Consider the following 11554-nt stretch of genomic DNA (forward strand, 5'->3'; position numbering starts at 1 on the left):
TCCAAAATAAAATTAAATATTTTATTTTAGCTAGACGACTTACACGAAAGTTTTCCGTAGACGACTAATACGGTAGTCGTCCGAGATAAGCAAGTTTTGACCAGAATCTCGGAATAAAATCTTGGACGACTTTCGTGTAAGTCGTCTTACGGAAGACTTCCATGTATGTCGTCTTGAAAAAATTAAATATTAAAGTTTTATTTTTCAATTGTAAAAACTAACCTGAAACGACTTATGAAAGTCGTCTTATTATAATTAAATATTGATTTCTTTATTTTTCTACTGGAAAAGTCGTCTTTACCAGTTTTACTTATGTGTAAGTCGCCCATGAAAAGTCAAATTTCTGACACAGTCCGGTCAAATGCAAAACTAACATGTTTATCCTAGACGACTTACATGGAAGTCTTCTCTGGTATTCTCGACATTTGTTTTAACAAAAAAAATTGGAAGACTTCCATATAAGTCTTCTTTAAGAACACATATAAAAGTCAATTGCAAAACATAACCTCTGCATTGACCAGAAGACTTCCATGAAAGTATTCTGGCCATAAGACTTACCCGGAAGTCTTCTTGGCGAACAATTCTGGAAAAAATCTCGATTTCATACCTTAAATTAGTGAGAAAACTTGTTTAGCACACATAAGTCTTCTTCAAGCACACAGGAGCTCAAACGAAAGCGACCCGCCAAGAATCGTAAGCTTGAATAGCTCTATGAACCGTAAAAATTTTAGAATCAAAATCTTGGGTTTTTTGGATGAATATAGAGAGAAAGTGGAAGAGTTGTTGTTTTTAGTTCATAAGAAATGAGAAGAAGAAGGGTAATTCGATTTTAGGTGCAATAAGAGCTTCAAATTGGTTGTTCATGGTGGTTGGTGTATTGATCGCAATGACAATCTTGTAAATAATTGAAAATTATGAGGTTGAGAGAGTAAAAAAATCATTTTCGAAAAAAAAATAGTGACATTTTCGTGAATAATCCAAACTTTTGGAGCGAATAGGGCAAATGAAATTTCAAAAAAAAAAAATCATAGGTTACTTTTTGTTTGATTTTGAATTTTGAGTCAATTTTGCAAAAAAAAACTCCATTTTAATTGCATGACTATGCGTTAACCATGATTTATGATATCTTCTAATATTTACTTATTTATTTGATAATTTTTAAAATAAAAATATTATCACTCAGATTTGAGCTCTGACCTTTATTGAGTTAGTGTTATTTTGGCATTTTTTTCTCTGTGATTATGGAGGTTTTATGTTTAGATTATGTGTTCTGCTTTAGTTTGGTTAATATTATGATAAATATATAGTTGTAAATGAAATAATATAAAATAGTAAAAAATAATAAAATAGCGAAAGTTTATGTCATTTTTAGCTGTGAATAAATTAAATATTTAAAATACATTTATATTTTTTTATTCGTTTTGCAATTTTTTGAACAATGAAATAGATTATCAAACTTCAAATGATGATGGTTAGTGTGAGAAGGATTAAATAATACATAATTAGAAAATAGTGAACCAAATTGAAATAATCTAAGAGAAGAAGGATATAAAATGTAAAAAGACAAAAATAAAGAACACATGTCAACAAACCCCCCTTCCACATATCATAAGAAGAGAGAAAAGTCTACTTTATATATATAGATATAAGATATGGTGTATAACATTATTGCATAACAATTGAGTGATAAAAAGTAATAAAGAGTAATAATAGGATTTACTAAAAGTATTTATGTGGGTTTTAGCAAGCTTTGAGTGGACACTATCCAAATTACGAGCTGATTCCATCTCGTTTGCAACTCTATCATGTAGGTTTTAGCAAGCCTTGATCGATTCTCTTGATTTAGCAACGGGATAGGAACACAATGTTAAAATAAGTACAAACAGGCTGGTCTTAAGACTAGTTCTATCATGGGATTGGTTTGGTTCAACTATAGGCCACTTGAATGTGGCTATTCATTTCTTATCTTTGTATGTTAGTGCAAAGATTTTGTATGTTAGTGCAAAGATGACACCACTAATAAGGTAATGCAGAAAATAAATAAAAGAGACAATCGGATACAAACAACCAACTATACTTTATTAAAAATCGTCTAAACAATCTATTATACGACTTGCTTATCAGCTTTACACATCCTGTCAACACTCTAACAGCTGCTACTGAAGGATTCCTAATCTACCCAACCATGTCTATCTTCTGTTAAGTGGCAACTGCTTCAGCACGACCAAGACACTCTCAAGAGCTTTTCTCTCTCTATAAGATCAGCCTCTGTGTTGTCTTTACAGGCGACCCATAACTATCTTATATTATTATCCATGTTCCTGAAACCCTAGTCTCCAAGGCAACATGGATATGAACATCTTCCATAACATTAAGTGCAACTTTCATTTTCTTGGAATGCACTTAATTATTTCTCTTCCTATAAGTCATAAACTTACTCCTCAAGTTTATTCCTCTTTCCTTATCTCCAAGATACTCTCTTGCTCTCCAAGTCTACACAACTCCAGCTCAACACCTTGACTCCACATGGTCTTCACAACTTAACACGACGTATACTTCAGCAACTACGTCAGCGACTACTTCAGGGCAAACATCTTACATCTTCAATATTCCCCTTTTAGCTTTGTGTGCCGATCAAGCATAACGTTCTTCTGGTTCAGCAACCACGTTGCAACCACGTTCCTCACCTGGAAACTTTCACACCAAATGTGCTTTTCTCCCCCACGAGATGTGCACTAAACCATGCTTTTCTCCCCATGAGATATGCATTCTCTGTACCAGAACATCACCATTCTCCCCCTGCTTGATTGCATACCAAACTAAAACAGATGCTTAGATGTCAAGCCTTACAGACCTAGCCGTCTGCTTCTTCATGTATAATCATGACACAGCCCTTGCTGCAGCGGAATAACCAGTACTGCATCACGATCTAATGCACCTGTCGAATTACCCTTCGATCATCTTCTATTGAGGACCTGGCTTCCTTTATGTGTTGTCTTCTTGACCATGAGCCATTCCTTATCCACACCGAGTGCCCTCTGCACTCGTTGCTATTGTCTTGGAGTGATTTCACTATCACCCTCCTGAAGATCATCTCGCATCACTTCCTGACGAACTTCAATCTCATTCCCATTTGTGACACAAACAACTTTGTGTCCTGGCTCTAGACTTGATGCTTCTTGATCAAACCTCAAGATCACTCCTAGCCGTGCTGCATCCATCTTCTGATGTCTCTTCTTTGACCTTATCAAGTAAGCCACTCTTGGGTAAAACACATAACTTCAACTCTTGGGTTTAGTGAACGTTTTGCTCACTTTCTTGGCCATGTTTCGGATCTTCTCACGAGCAAAACACTCTACCTTCTTGTGTCCAACCTTCCCACAGAACCAACAACACATCCGATGTTGCTTCTTATTCGGCCTGACATAGTTGATGATGCACCGATCAGTCTCCTTCCTTGTACCAGATGCACAACCATCCTTCATAACCTCCTGTCTGACCTTCATGTTGCTTCACTGATGTACCACCTTTAGCTTGTTACTCACAGCTATGCGCTGTAGAACTTCCTGCAGTACTCCTTGTCGTGCGTCCTGACGTACTTCCTGACAAGCTTCTTTGGCTCCACATTTTGATGTGCTTCATTGCACGAAGTGTGATAGCCCCTTCTGTTGCACTTCCTTAGTACACTCAGCTCCTCGATATCCCAGTCCCCAATTCACTTTGGTTGGTTGTCATATCGAGAGTATCTTATCTAAGTCCTTGGTTCCACCATTGAGAATCCTGACCCGCTTGTGATTCTCAGTCATATGACGTTCCAGCATCCTTGCTCTCTCTTGTTCACCAGTAGAAACTTCTCTCATCTTGCTAACCTCCTGCTCTAGAGACTCATTATTCTCATTTACAGTAGCAAGTTCTTCAGCTAGTTCTTCATTCTACTCACGGCTCTGCACCAGATCTTGTTGCAACCTCAGATTCTCATTCTTGAGATTCAACCACTTATTTAGCAGCACGTGATAATCCTCTTCATATGTATCAACATCTGAATCCGAAGACTCACTGGATTCCTCCTTACGTGCACCAAATACAACAAGGTTCTTCATCACCTTTCCATCTTATTCAGACTCTGAATCATCAGACGACTGCAATGGAACGCTTTTTCCCTTTCTTGAGTTTGGACATCCATGTCGTGTGTGTCCAACACCTCTATACTCAGGGCACTTAATTTTCCTTTGTTGTGCCACAGGACAGTCAGCCTTTATATGACCAACTCCTTCACACTCGTAGCACTTGAGACCTTTTCTTCTTCTGCTACTGTAACGACCACCTCCCGAACGATCATACCGATTTCAACCACTAGAATAATTCGTCTTACCAAAATTCCTGACCAACATACCAATGTCATCTTCAATCTTTTGAAGCCTATCAGTATCTTTGTCAGCTACAAGCGCCACACTTCTTGGCGCACTGCTTGATGTAGAGATTGAACTATTGTCTGTCTCCATCTCTTCTGCCTTCAGCATACCCACAAGCTTGTCAAACTTGAGCTCATCCGTGTTTGTAGTCATATTCAAGACCGCCTTGTGAGCTACAAACTTTATTGGAAGACAGCGTAGCAACTTCTTTACTAGCTTTTTCTCCTTGTACTTCTTCCCAAGTACATATGCTTTATACGTCATACCACTGAGTTTGGCGCTGAAGCTCGCCACAGAATCATTAACAAACAACCTGAGATTCTCAAACTGCGACCCAAGATGATCTAGACGTGTCCTCTTGACACTCTCATCTCCTTCAAACGAATTCAGCAGGATCTCCCACGCCTCTTTAGCCGAAGTACTCCCCTGAATCAGCTGGAACTGTTCTGCTTCAACAGCTCCAAAAATCACTGACAACGCCTTTGCATTAAACTTTGATGCATTGCGTTCTGCCTCTGACCAATCCTCTTTTGGCTTGGGCTTCTTCTCATCTCTTGTGCCTATGGTAGGCTCTTCCCAACCAATCTCCACAGCTGTCCACGCATCTTCATTGATTCCTCGAATCACCTGCCTCATGCGAGCCTTCCAATGACCATACTGGTCCGCGTTCAACATGATTGCCTTATGCATTGAAACAATCATGTCCATCTTCACCTTCAGGATTACACCAATAACTTAGGTGTCCCGCTCTGATACCACTTGTTAGTGCAAAGATGCCACAATAAGGTAATGCAGAAGATAAATCAAAGAGACAATTGGATACAAGCAACCAACTATGCTTTATTAGAAATTGTCTAAACAATCTATTACAAGACTTGCTTATCAGCTTTACACAGCCTGTCAACACCCTAACAGTTGCTACTGAAGGATTCCTAATCTACCCAACCATGTCTCTCTTCTGTCAAGTACTTCGGCAACTGTTTCAGCACGACCAAGACACTCTCAAAAGCCTTTCTCTCTCTATAAGATCAGACTATGTGTCTCTGTGTCTCTACAGATGACTCATAGCTATCTTATATTATTCTCCACGTTCCTGAAACCCTAGTCTCCAAGGCAACATGGATATGAACATCTTCCATAACATTAAGTGCAACTTTCCTTTTCTTGGAATGCACTTATTTCTATTCTTTTAAATCATAAACTTACTCCTCAAATTTATTACTCTTTCTTTATCTCCAAGATATTCTCTTGCTCTCCAAATCTACACGATTCTAATTCAGCACCTTAACTCCACATAGTCTTTACCACTCAACACGACGTCTACTTCAGCAAACTACGTTAGCGACTATTTCAGACAGAAATCTTACATCTTCGTTGTATCTCTTTGGGGTGCTATTCTCTACAATGGGTTTACATATTTCCAAGTGATACGTTGGATGCTAAGAAACGCTAAACGTGTAAGTCTTCTATTTACACTATTTTCTAAAAGTATTGACACGACATCATTTATATAGACTTTTCTGTGTGCTGATGTTTTTGTAGACCGAGTTAAAGATGCTTCTGAAACTAAGCACCAAACTCAAGAAAGATTAGGTAGAGACAAGTTGAAAGTTTGTTTCTTTATATTGATAATACCACTTATGATCATGGGTATTCGGTACTACCAACCGGTATTCATGTCAGACATAAAACTAATAATTTATTAAAGTTTATTAATTTAAATAAATCAAGATGTTTAGGAAAAGTTAAACTCAATCTTAAAGTAACATTAGATTCTAATCCGCGTTAAAACGCGGAATTATTTTTTATAAAATGGTATCAGAAAATTTTTACAATTTCATTAACTTTAAATTTGATTTTGATCTACAATGTGTGGCTTGTAGTTCAGTTACTTATTTGTTTTGTTAGCAAATCTTATTTTGTTTTTTATAATTATTTTGTGTTTTTACAAGAATATTAGGATGAATTTGTTCCAGTAAATCTGTGTCAAAAATATAATTTAAACATTTCATGCTCGAAATATTGAATATTTTAAACGGCATGTAACTACCAAGAGATTGATTTACATGTACAAAAAATAGAAAATGGATTAGTTAAACCAATTCCCTACAACACCGGTTATTAATTACCATCGCATAGATTAAATTCTTAATAAATAAAAGGTTCGGATTAGTCTACGTAGCAGTGAAAAATGTAAAGAGACATAATGAAATGAGTTCAAGTATAATATATTGTATTATGTATGTCATATTTAGAGATAGATATTTTTGTATGTCGAAACTCGAAACTAAATGTCATTTGGTAAAAATATCGGTAATGTTTATTGATTTCCAAATTATTGGTAAGCAAAATGAATTAGTGTTACAGAATTTTCAGATTTATCTATTTAATATCCAATCTAACCTATCATTGCATAGGTCCAAAATTTAAATGAAAACCTTTTATCACTAGATATAAATAGGACTCTAAATAAGTAAATTAGATTATATAAATGGATTTTGAACCATAGTTGATTATGTAAAATTATCATTATGTATGTAGTTGGACATCATATTTAGTAAACAATATTAAAATTTCTACTTTGCAAGAAAATATTATAAGACTTTAGTTTGAAAATGTTTAGTTGGATACATATAAACTCACTATATGTTAAAAAACGTAAATTTATATATTTACATTGGGTAGTTTGCAAATCAGTTACTTTTTTGGTCAACAAAATGATAAAATCTTGATCTAAATCTTGATAAATTGGAAATAATTAAATCTTGACAATATTGTTAGAAAATAAGTTCAAAATTATAAATATTAAACATAACAAAAGTTAGATTTTTATATAACCTATTATGAGGTAAGGTAAATGTTTAATAAATCTTGATATCTTGTTATTATCGTTTGTTTAGGTTAGATTTACAAAAGATTTTTTGGTTGATAGTAATTCTAACAATATTAAGTTAGTTATCTAAAGTTCATCATGATTCTAAACTAATTATTTATGTTTTTTTTGTTAGCATAAATTTAGGAAATGATTTGGTTATTTTGTAATGTTAATCTAATAATAATGAATGTCATATTTTTCTAATGAAAAATGAATAAGGCCAAACTTAAATGACAAACTATTTTAATTAGATAAAAAAGAGACTCTATTTTAATAGATTAGATGTGTACTTACGAATTTTAAAAGGTTCCAAAACATGTGATATTAGAACTTTTCACCTCTTTCTCTCTCCTATCTACTTCATATTTTCCTATTTTTTTCTTTTTCTTTCATTATATAGATACTTAATGAGTATCACCCATTGAAGGTGCCCTAAGATAAGATCTTCTGGCTTTCAGCTCTTGACTTGGAAACAGCTGCATTAAGAGTTGATTACACTCAAATACATTTTTTTTTACAATGAGAGATACAAGTAGTTTAAAGAAATATTTTTACAATTGTTTTTAGCATATATAATCGTTTTTTGCCAGGAAAGTTGATTTCTGATAATATTCTTATAGCCCAGGAAATATTTCATGGATTACGGACTAATAAAGCTTGTCAAAGAAAGCATATGACAATTAAAACAGACATGATCAAAGCGTATGAAAGGGTGGAATGAGATTTTATCAAGGCTTAACTACAAAAGATGAGTTTTGATCTCCATTGGATTAAACTAATGATGGAGTGTATATCATCGGTTCAATATCGGGTTTTACTAAATGATCAACCATGTGGTCTTATTATTCTACATGGGGGTTTATGTCAAGGGGATCCTTTATCTCCTTATTTATTTATTTTGTGTAATGAGGCTTTTATTGCAAATATTAAGAAGGCGGAGAGAGGGAAACAATTAACGGAATGAAGGTAGCCAGAGCATGTCCATCGATATCTCATTTGCTATTGCGGACGATAGCCTCTTCTTTTGTAAAGCTCAAAGTGAAGAGTGTCAAACCATTCTCAGAATCTTAAAGGAATATTAGGTAGTATCAGGTCAACTCATAAATTTTGATAATTCTTCGATTCAATTTGGGCATAAGATTGAGGAATGGTTATACAGAAGTTACGAGATATTCTGGGTATCCAGAATATTGGAGGAATAGGATCTTACCTAGGTTTTCCAGAAAATATTGGGGGCTCCAAGATACAAGGTTTTAGCTTTGTGCAAGACCGGCTAAATAATAGGCTCAACGGTTGGACTTTTAAGTTTTTCACAAAAGGAGGAAAGGAAGTGATTATTAAATCAGTGGTTACGGCATTACCAAATCATGTGATGTCTTGCTATCGTTTACCTAAGGCAACCGCAAAAAAACTAACGACCACGGTAGCATAATTTTGGTGGAGTCCAGGGGGAAGCACAAGAGGCTTGCACTGGAAATCATGGGACAAAGTATGTGTAAATAAGGAGGAAGGAGGTTTGGGGTTCAAAGACATCACTGATTTCAATACAGCGATGCTTGGTAAACAATTATGGCGTCTGAAAGAGAAGCCAAACACATTATTTGCTCGAGTGTTCAAAGGTCGGTACTACAGGAATGTCTCACCCCTGGAACCGATTCGTTCATACTTTCCGTCATATGGCTGGCGGAGTATCACATCTGCTAGATCTCTGGTAAGCAAAGGACTAATCAAACGGGTGGGATCAGGATCATCTATATCTATATAGAACGATCCATGCTTCCAACCACTCGCCCAAGACCAGCTAATAAGAACCAACACAACTATTACCCAGACCTCACAGTGGATTCTCTCATTGATTCTACTTCGCGAACTTGGAATTCGCATGCACTTCGGGCTTTGGTGGACTACAGGATGTGAAAATTATAGAAACATACCACTGAGCAGAACTCGGATGGTAGATAGGGATAGATGGCATTTCACAAACAATGAAAAATATACTGTTAAATCAGGATATCAGGTAGAACGGGTTTACCCAGACAGGGACAAACCACCATTAATGTTTGGACCCACGATGGATGTATTGAATGCGTTCTGTTGCAAAATACGGTGCCCAACAAAGATAAAACATTTTCTATGGCAATTGGTGACAGGTGTATAGCAGTCAAGAAGAATCTGCAAACGTGGGGGATACATGGGGATATATGTTGTGCACGGTGTGGAGCTGGTGAAGAATTGATAAACCATGTGTTTTTTGAATGTCCTCCAGCACTTCAGGTTTGGGCTCTCTCAAAGATACCATCAAATCCAAGCTATTTTTCCAACAAGCTCTCTCTTCACAAACATGGATCATCTCTTCAGGAGAGTTTTCCCGCGATGGATGGATGATCATCAATTTGCATGGATACTATGGTATATTTGGAAAGGAAGGAATAATAAAGTTTTTAGTAGATAGGACATTGATCCTAGGGACACGCTTAATTTGACAGAAACAGAATCAACACTTTGAGCTGAGGCACAAATATTGAACGAGCAGAGGAATGTATGACACATAAAGGTTACGACTCTACCGTCAATTCCAGGAAGATGGTGTTTCACAGATGGTTCCTGGAAAGAGAATGATATTTTCTCCGGACAGTGATGATTCAATACTCTAGAAGGATTTGATGGGCTGTTAGGGGCGAGGAATGTTTGGGCTAGTTTTTCTCCTCTTCATGCGGAGATGGAAGCACTACTCTGGGCAAACTCTTGGTGAAGGGAACTCTGCAAAAGTCAAACTCGCTACGGATACTGTTTCTGGCCAATCATTTGCCGTCAAAATCATCGACAAGTCTTGTACCAGTCGCCTCAACGTCCCTTTTCAGGTTTTTGCATTAGAATCATCTTTTTTTATTTATCTTGTTCTAGATTTGAATGGCATAAAGGTGGATTCGAGTTCTTACAATCTTGATTCTGAAAACTTACAGATTAAGAGAGAGATACGCACACTCAAAGTTTTGAAGCATCCAAACATTGTCAGATTGCATGAGGTGAATGTTTCAATAGTTGATGGAAAAACTTGGATAGTTAGGATTGAATTCTTGCTGTGGTAGAAGAGATATTTACTAAAATTCTCATTACAACGTCAGTTTTTATCACTTTCTTTTGGCTGGAATATTTTTTACAAGGAATAAACATTAGAGAGAAAATTATCCAGAAAAACCTACTTTTTCTTAACAAATAGCTATAGTGACCCACTAAATAACAAAAAACTACAGCAACCTATTAAAAGTTGGGTCTATTTGCTAAATAAGCAATCCTGTAATGACAAAGTTACCCTTTTGTAATTGGACCTGTAAAAACTTTTTGACTTGCGCATAAGTGTATCTTTATTCATTTTGATAGTTTAGTTTTAGTTACCCTCTCTTTTTACGTTGCTAAATAGTAAATACTAATAGACACGCTTACTGCATAATCAATTTTGTTTTTACTTTTAAATATATTCTTGTGGTCCTAGCTTGAGTCTTGATCATTGGCTGGCTCACGATGGATTTGAATCATTTGATGACCTAACTAATTCAATAATGAGGTCGGTCCCAAAGAATGTGACGACTTGAATAATGATAAATCTCAGTCTTAATAAAACCAAAGTCGTTTTGATCAAATTGATATAAATTGATTAATTTGTTTGCTTGCTCATAAATGCATAAGTGTATCTTTATTCATTTTGATATTTTAGTTTTAGTTACCCTCTCTTCTCACGTTGCTAAATACTAATAGACATGCTTAACGCATAATCAATTTTGTTTTTACTTTTAAATATATCCTTGTCGTCCTAGCTTGAGTCTTTGTTGAATAATACATTGAATCTGTTGGACCTTAGTTTTTTGAGGTCCACTAGTGCTAAAGTTTTCTGGGACACAACTATATATATCTTTTGCCTCCTCTAAACCTAGCTAGCAGCCGTAGAGAAACTATATCTGATCTTCTTGTAGACAAATCTCTGTAATTCCTTCATCAATAAAATCTCTCTTTGCCCATGGACGTAGCCGCTAGGGGTGAACCACGTTAAATCTTTGTGTCTTTCTTTATTGTTTATCCATCTGTTAATCTCTATCTTCTCACATCCATCACAACAAACTGGTATCAGAGCTTCGGGTTGAATCTGGTGAGAAGATGTATGCGATGAATATGAAGATCGACAAGTTTACAGGAAGGAACAGTTTCAGTCTTTGGCAAATCAAGATGAAGGCGTTGCTGAAGCAACAAGGTCTTTGGGCACCGTTGTCAG

Source organism: Brassica oleracea, chromosome C8 (genome assembly GCF_000695525.1).
Source record: "Brassica oleracea var. oleracea cultivar TO1000 chromosome C8, BOL, whole genome shotgun sequence".
Lineage (NCBI taxonomy): Eukaryota > Viridiplantae > Streptophyta > Magnoliopsida > Brassicales > Brassicaceae > Brassica > Brassica oleracea.